The sequence below is a fragment of the Pipra filicauda genome, unplaced genomic scaffold (assembly GCF_003945595.2).
Source record: "Pipra filicauda isolate LSUMZ 115617 unplaced genomic scaffold, ASM394559v2 scaffold246_size1145428_pilon, whole genome shotgun sequence".
Lineage (NCBI taxonomy): Eukaryota > Metazoa > Chordata > Aves > Passeriformes > Pipridae > Pipra > Pipra filicauda.
In genome coordinates this window covers 531,479-540,053 of record NW_024104361.1, presented here as the reverse complement: position 1 = coordinate 540,053, position 8,575 = coordinate 531,479, and the positions used below count along the sequence as shown (strand labels likewise).

Below are 8,575 nucleotides of genomic sequence, written 5' to 3'. Positions count from 1 at the left end.
TTTATTCCCTTCTCTTCCCAGCTATGAGCCTGTTAAAAGGCACATCCCCCGTGGGCTGGGTCTCAGAGAGATGTGACTTTCTTCAAACAGGAGCTTGGGAACATCAGCTCAGTGAGTTGGTTTGAGGTCCAGCCTGCACACAGCTATTGCTGTTCCTGCCTGATTTAAACCAAGCTTGACAGGGAGGTACAGATCACAAGACACTGAATTCCTGTGGGTTTCATGAACCTAGGCACTGAAACCCCCCTAGTCCTCCCTTGCCTCCTGCATGGGAAAAGGTGCAGCCTGTACTCCACTGGGAATGGGACCAGGAGCCCAAGCCAGACCCCCAAGCCAGGGCGAACTCGGCTTCGTTGGAGCTGACTTATGTAAAACAGGTGACACTTCTTCAAAGGAGTCAGGATGTGAGCGGAAATCTGTGGTGTGAAGCCAAGGCGTAGGAACTGGGCAGAGATTAGGAAGAAGAGAGGTGTGCTTCTATTTAAATAGAAACTCTGACCTGAATTCACCAGGAGAGTCATTAAGTGCAAAGGCAGAGGGCTACAGCCATCCAGGCCTGAAACGTGTCTTCAAGTTGCTTTACACATGGTTTTGCTTTGGTTCCTCCCCTCTTTTACCATTTCTTCCCCTGATTAGTTCTCTGATTGTATGGACGTGCCTGGGATGAACATAATGTAAATATCCTGGCTGTGGGCTATTAAGAGGGCAAGGAAGGGCTAGAGATCCCAGGAGGAATAAACTCCCCAGACTGCAATGGGCTCAGCTCAGCAGGATGCTCAGAGCCCCACCCTTTGCCCTCCTCGTGACTTCCAACTTCAGTGCAAACTGGGGAGGGCAGCTCCTTAACAAACCCAACACAGCCCAGGTGTGATGGGAGGAAATTATGTGCTGGCACCTTCATTAGGGAGCTCATGGCACTCACCTGTTTGCCAGGGCCTTTGGTTTTTAACCCCTAAGCAGCTGCAGGTGTGCCAGGGCTGAGGGGAGAGCACCAGGACCAGACCTCCGCCCAATTCAAACCAATCAGCCCCGTGCTAATTGCATAATTAGCAAAAGCTGCTCAAGGGAGGCAAAGGCATAATTACCCCCTCCTGCTCCTGTAGAGGTATTTGCCTACTGATGCTCCGGGAGGAGAGGTGTTGAGGTGAGTAGAGAGGAAGGCTCCCCGTATCCCTGGAAGTGTTCAAGGCCGGGTTGGATTGGTCTTGGAGCAACGTGGTCTAGAGGAAGATGTCCTTGTCCATGGCGGGGGGGTTGGAATGAGATGATTTTTAATGTCCCTTCCAAACCAAACCATTATAGGATTCTGGGATTCCCAGGCAAGGCTCAAAGATGGGCTTTTGCAGCACAAACTGCACTTGCTTAAGTGTTTTAATTAAAGAGGTCACGATGGGGTCTGGTGGGATGGTAAAGCTCCTCCAAGTCCCCCGTGGTGGGAGGCTGGTGTGTGTAGCAGGGCAGGACCCAAAGCCCTGACCCTCCCGGGATTCAGGGACGTGGAGTCACCCCCTTGGCATGAGGATTGATGTGACTGCAGGTGGCTTTTTATGGCTTTGTTGCTTCCGAGAAGGCAAGAAATGGGGTGTAGCAGTGAGATTTGGCTTGTAGGGAGGTCTCAGGACTGGGGGCAGGAATGTCCTGCCAGATTTAGGAAAGCTGGGAGGGCACGGGGTTGGGGAGGAGCAGTGGCAAGAAGGGTTAGTTGGAAATGTGGATCAGCAGCACGGCAAATACAACACGGTGTCTGTGGAAACCGAGGAGGCTTCGGGTGCCCGGGGGAGAGGAGCTGGGGAGGGACATTGCGGCTCTCTTGGCACAACGTGCCCGGATCGCCTTCCCGCTCATGTATGATTTACGTGCTCCGGGTCCTGCCAGCTGCTGTTGCACACAGGGCAGATAAATAATAATAATATTAACAAGAAAAAAAAATAATTCAAACCACCGAGGCTGAGTTGAACTTTGAGTAACCAGCGCCTGCCTCGGGCTGAAGTTGTATTTGAAGCAACCGCTGTCTGGGGGCGGGGGGGCGAGCCCTGGCTTTGAGGGGCGATCCTGGGATTTGGGGGGCTGGGAGTCCCCAGGGAGGGATCAGAAGGGGTGGAAGGTGGAGCCGGCGCTGAAATCCCCGATACCTGGGCAAGGGGCGCTGCGCCGCCCGCGTCAGCTCCTCTCGGGCTCCTTCCTTTCCCCTCCCTTTCCTCCTCCTCCTCCTCCTCCCGCGGCGGCTCACGCGGCTCCAGGGCGGCGGGGGGGGAGCAATGGGGGGTCGCCGCTGATACCGGACTCCGACACATCCACCGCAGGTAATGCCCCGCCGGTTTTCCTTATTCCTCGTGTATTTCTTTATTTGGGAGGGGTGCGGGGGGGCGAGGAGGATGCGCGGAGGCTTCGGCATCACCCCTTCCCTTTGCCGGGGGACGGCTTTGCGCGGGGTCCCTCTTGCCAAACCTCCTTGATTTGCTTTCGCTGAGGGGACAGCTTTTTGGGGGGTGAGCCCTGCCATTATTAATATTGTTTTGGAGCGCGGGGAGTCGCTCAGCGCGGTGGTTTCAGGGGCAGGAGAAGGGGGAGCCCAACCTTTCTCCCCTTTTCCCAAAAATAATGCTGTAAATGTGTGATGGTATCTGCTGTCCTGCCCCCGAGGGAGGCAGACACGGTGCCCCCTCCCTCCCCCATCCCCGTCTCTAATTTGCAGTTTGGGCTGCTGAGAAGCTGCAAAGTTTCTGGGATAAGCCGGGGCCGAACTTCTTCCCAGACGTGGGAATGCTGCGCCGCAGCCGCGAGTGGGGGCTGAGCCGCAATGGGAGCGGTGGGATTTTTAAACCCCCTCAAAACATTATTTAATAGGAAAGCAGCGTTTTAAAACGCTGAATCTCTTCAGAAAACACTTTATTTGGAATTCTTCCCCCCCCCCCCCCCGATTCTTGACTTGCTGCTCTTTTCCTTCATCCTCCACAAACCCTGCAATCCTCTTTTCTTTAAATACATGTTCTCCTGACCACCTTACCAGCCACTCTCGTTTCCCCAAGCTGCTGCTTCTTCTCTCTTATCCACCGGTGTTTTCCGGGAAGGGGATGCTGGAACGGGACATTTCCTATGCTGATGCATGTTTTCTTTATTGTTGGTTTGGGTTTTTTTCCCCTGTGCTGGGGGCAAAGCCGTGTCTGGCAGCAGATTCCCTGGGCAGGAGGGATGTCCAGGGGGTCAGGAGGGCTGACGGAGCTGCCGGAGGCTGCGCGCAACAAGCCAGGCTCCTTCCCCGGATCTTCCCGGTGCGTCCTGCAGCAGCCTGGGATACCTCGTGCATGTAGCCTCGGCACGAGATAGAGCCGGTGCATTAAAAATGTTTTAATTTTTTTTTTTTTTTTTGGGGGGGTGGGATGAGGGGGATAAGGTATTCCCATGGGAAACTGGCATTTGTGAAAATCCAGGTGGGTGTTTCGGCAGAGTGAGTTTTACCATTGTCTCTCCTTCCCCCCTGTCCTGGGGAACTCGGGGAGGAGAAATCCCTTTGCAATTCCATTTTCCTTTACCGCCTTCCTCCCTCTTGTTTAGGAAGGCAAACCGGAGGTTTTGTAGCACAAGTCAAGATTGTGTAGTGAAAATATACATTGGTTTGTCTGAAGACCGGGTTGTAAAACACTCTCTTTGTGGGAAATGGTAAAAATTGATGAGCTCTCGTCGTTTCAGATTTTTTTGGTGATAAGTGGAAACGGCAATGTTTGAAAGAGGTGGGAGCTGTGGAGCTTGGCTGCTGTGACTGAGCCTGGTAAGGGCACCCAGCCCATGTGCCAAGGGGCTGCACGTCCCTCCCAGGAGCATCCCCTGGATACAGCAGGGATGGAGGCAGCACCAAAACTATTTTCTGGCTGCCCAGCTGCAATAATCTCCAGAGTAATGTCCATGGCATGGCAGTTTCTCTGCTGACCCAGTGGGAGTGTGCAAAGGAAAAGGGCACTGCAGTCCCCTTCAGAGCACACCCTGGGAGCAGCCAGGGTGGTGAGGACCTCTTAACTTAAAAAGGATTTAATTTATGAAGTTTCTTAGATGTTCTGTGCAGATGGTCTGGAGCACGGATTATTTTTGAATTTAAGAAGCTTTAGGATATGGGATTGTCTTGATGAGGGGCTGTGACCTCTTATTAGGGTGTAAAACATCCCAGCTGCTTGCAGCCAGGATATTGCAGCCGGGCTAATTGAGCTAGAGCTTTGCTTTGGGAGCATAAACAGTTCCATGTGCAACCTAAACTTCTTTGCTTTTTTCCCAGTACAATGTCTTGCTTCTTCCAGTAAGACTTTTAATAATGTTGCAGGAGAACTAGGGTTCGTTTTGGGCTTTCATGGTCCAAGACCTACAAACGCGACAATTCCTGCCTTCGTTGTTACATTGTTATCCGACTCTATTTCAGTGTATAGATTCTGCAGCTGAAATGGGGAGAAATCAGGAATCCCGGTGGTTAAGACTCACCCAAATCTTGCAGATGTCCTGGATCTTGCCAGTGGTCTGGTAAGGACCGGGATGCTGTGCAAGGGCCTGGAATAGCATTTATCCACGGGCTGTGCTGAGCTCTAACTCTGGGCAGGAGTTAGAGCAGCACTTGGTTGTGGAGCCTGGTGGCTTTCAGTCCATGAAAGTGAAAATTAGATACTGGGAAGAAATCCTTCCCTGTGAGGGCAGTGGGGCCCTGGCACAAGTTGCCCAGAGAAGCTGTGGCTGCCCCTGGATCCCTGGAAGTGCCCAAGGCCAGGTTGGACGGGGTTTGGAGCAACCCAGTCTAGTGGAAGATGTCCCTGCCCATGGCAAGAGGTGGCACTGGATGGTTTTTAAGGTCCCTTCCAACCAGAGGGGCAATCCTGGGCACACATGGTCTCTTTTGCCAGGCAGCCTCCCAGAAGCATCCCTTTGAACCCGTGTCCTGGGAACAAGGACCTTGCTGGCTGTGTCTTGCAATGGAAACTGCTCTGGGTGTGGGAGGGCTGTGCTGTCCCTTCCAGAGCCTCTGCCAGAGCCTGAATTGCTTTGCCCTGATCTGTGTGTTTGATATAACAGCTGCTCTCTGGGGCAGAAAGAAGTTCTGCTTGGAGTATGCTGGGGAGAGAGGGGCACTGGGGGCAAATTCCTGATGGAAATAGAGGGATATGCTGGAGCCTGGGCTGCTGCACCTATGAAAAGGCATGTAGGAGAGAGACTGAACAGCTTTGAGGGTCCTCAGCCCCATCTGGGGTCTCAGGAGGGCTTGCATGAACAAACCTGTCACCGGTGATGAACTACTGCCATTAATCCAAATAACTCCATCTCTGCTGAAAGCCTTTGTCTTTCTGTTCAATCTCTGCTCTCCAGGGCTGCTCTTCAGGATCAGGGGATGCCTCCCAAGTATCCCTATCTCCCTTTCCCTGTGCTGGCTCTCCCACTTCGTTTTCTCCCTGATCCTGCAATTCCAGGCAACGAGTGATTAGCCCCAGCGTGCCCGCAGTGTTGCTCCATCAGGCAAAGCTTCCCTGTTCTCAGCTGGAACAGCCAGCGGGCCTTGAAAAGGTCTGGAGCAGCAAAGTGCCTCTCGCTGGAAGTTAAGTGAGCTTTGTGTGAAAGCAGCAAGGACACTTCCCTCTTGATTTGGATGAGGAAAGAAATGGCCTGAGAGCCTTTGCAGCTCTGGTTGCTCAGTGTGAAGGGTTTTTTGTGGGTTTTCTTAGGGTTGTTATATTTTTTTCCCCTCCCTCTGAAGCATCCCTATTTCCCACTCTTTTTAAGGTCTGCCATTCCAGTCACCATAATTCCAAGCAAACAGCCTTGTTGCTTCTTTTTAGCAATGTAAACATCCAGCACGGAGCTTAGGAGTAGCTGGAGGCAGGGAGATGGGATGAGATCCCAGGTGCACGCACAGCCCAGGTCCTGGGCTTGGAGCGGTGTCTGCTGCACTGAGTGTTGACCAAGGGAGATGGAGTTAAATAACTCACCCATCCTCTTTGGCAGGGCTTTAAAAGGCAGTTTGTGGCTGATTGTGAAGAGCTGGTGGCTCTGAGGCTGGTGACTTGCTCTTGGGGTTGATGCTGAATTCTTTATCGTGTCGCTCACGCCGTCACGGCGGGATCTCTTAGGGTGATGCTCACGTTGAAAGCTGCACCTGAACATGGCATGGAGGGAGGTGCTGTGCCAGTCCCTGCCAGCACATGCCTTTTTTTTTTTTTCTCTTTAATTCTACTTCACATGTCTTCTCTTCTTTTTTCCCTTTAAACCCCCAAACCCAGCGCATCTGACGCGGCGCGGGCAGGAGTGCCCCGGGATCGGTGGCAGTGGTACAGTTGTGCTCACAAATGATGTGTGGCAGCTGGAGCATGTTAGACACTCGTGCGTCGTTTTGATGGCAGTGCTTGGAAGTCCAGCCAGGCTGCTGCCCACCCTCAGTCAGAGGGAAGCCTTCCTCTTCCAGGCAGGGCACAAGAAGAAAGTGTCTGGCATCCTATTCCTGAGCAGGCTTGGAGTCAGGCCTTCAGCATCCTTACATTTACCACTTTGTCCATTTCTGTATATTTTTTAAGAGCCTGGAGAGAGATTCCTGTCTTGTGAGACCAGACTCTGTGTGTCACTTCACTGCATTCAGCTTCCTACTTTCTCCCAAAGCAAGAATTCCCACCCTTCTTCCCCCCCTCCTTTTTTTCCTCCCTCTTTTTTTCTTTAAGCCAAACTGTTGCTGTTGGCTGCTTTTCCACCTTTTCATCCCACATTAGCATCATTTGCTCCACAGCTTTGCTGTGTTGCCTCCGTGTTGGTGCAGCCCAGGAGAGCCAGGAGCCTGTTGGCTTGGTCTCCGTGCCCCATCCCAGCCTTCCTCCTAATTCAGGAGCTGCTGTTCCAGCTGAAGTGAAGTTTTGTGATGGAAAATGGTTGCTACGATGCCTATGGTGACTAGCAACCAGTGCTGGAGACTCCATAGAGCCAGTGCTGCCCCACTTAAATAAATTGGGAAGATGCTGCCCTTGTCGTGGAGGGATGGGTGGCAGTGACTGATGCAGCAGGGAATGAGGATTCCCCTCCTGAAGCTCCCAGGGTGTTATTTTAATATTGAATGGATGCAGAAGTGAATTGGATGCATTATTTGACTTTGCTTGGTGATGCCACAGTTTTGTGCTGCTGTGGAGGAAGGCGAGGGTTGCATGTTGCTTATGCAGAGTTGTTGGAATTATCTTGTGGCAGTGACTTGGAAAACCAGTGTCCCTTTCAACCTGGACAAAGCTTTCCTGCATGGACTGAGATGTTCTAAGATGTTTTCTTCTGGACTTGGGTTTTCGGTTAAATAATGTGTTAATGTTTCTTGCAGCTAACGTTTGTTTCCTATGGGAAAGCAAATGTCTGGAAGCCCCATCCAAAAACGTCCTGGTTTTGAAATGGAGATAAACTGCTGGAACTGTGGGAAACACTTTGGTGCTATGAGTTGTTAGTCAGTAACAGCTCCAGCTTTTTCCCTGGAAGAAACAAGGTTTGAGTACCCCACTTGATGCTGGCTGGGATGTGCAGAGCTTTGTGGGGAGAAAACACCCCTGTCTCTGACCTCAGCCTTACTTTTGGGATGAAGGAAGGACAGAGAGTGTTTTCCACGCTCTTTCTCCTGCAAGTACCACCTCAGGGCTTAGGTGGGTCATTGCAGGTACCAGCAGCTGTGCCCTTTATTCCCTGTGGGCATCCATGCTTCCCACCATGTGCACACTAATATCCTGGCCTGTATTTATTTAACAGGGAAATTTTATTTCCCCTCGCTGCAGGGAATAGGAGAGGAAAAAAAAAGGGCAAATTTTTTCACTGGGAACAAATCTCATTTTCAAGAGTCCTGACAAAATGAGCCATAAAATTACAATATTTCAAAGTGCTTTGTAATTCTAGTGGGGACGGCTCTTCATCATGGAATCTGAAAGCTCAGAAAATATAAAACTCATTAGATTAAAATAAACCACCTACCGCACGAAAGAAAAGCTTATTTATCAATATCAATTTACCTCTGATTACCCTGTTCTGCAATTTGTTATTTTTGGGAATTATGATTCGGGTATGGCTCATGCCAATATGGGGGTGGGAATAAAAAAATAAAAAAAAAAATCAAAATTAACTTGTAATTTTTTTTCCTTTTGAATCCTGCTTATTGTTAAGCCCTGGCCAAGAGGCAATTGTAATAAGAAAAGGTGGATTTCTGGTGGTGCTTGTTTTTAAGGAGCAGAGGGATGGGGAAGCTGGGAAAGCAGAAGTGGTTGTTTTTTTGGTGTGAGGGATGATGCCAAGTGATGTGCTTTGCTGAAGGGAATCTCAGGGGTGCTTCCTTGGATGCGTGTTTGGTGGTTGGACCATCTCCTGGCCACTCTTCCAAGGGGACCACAGTGGTTGGAGGAAGCTTGGGAGAGTGGGCACGGATGGGGTGCTGGGGAGAGAGGTGTCCTCCAGGAGCTAGATGGATTCCACAGACACGGTGGCATCCTGGTGGCCCCTCAGGTACTTCCACCCCGCCTCCAAAGGAGCGAATCCTGTGGGTGGGCAGCGCCGGCCGCCGGGCTTCCCTTTCTGGGGGACGTCGTTTGTGTTTCATCAC

General features: G+C 51.3%; 1 protein-coding gene across 1 annotated transcript in view; it reads left to right on the top strand.

Moving 5' to 3' along the window:
* Positions 1-2,209: 2,209 nt before the first annotated feature.
* CDH23 (cadherin related 23) overlaps positions 2,210-8,575 on the top strand; it is a 195,356-nt gene continuing 188,990 nt past the window's right edge. Inside the window, exon 1 of the mRNA XM_027720948.2 lies at positions 2,210-2,303. The gene's annotated coding sequence lies outside the window, so the exon portion shown is untranslated. The remainder of the gene's footprint in view (positions 2,304-8,575) is intronic.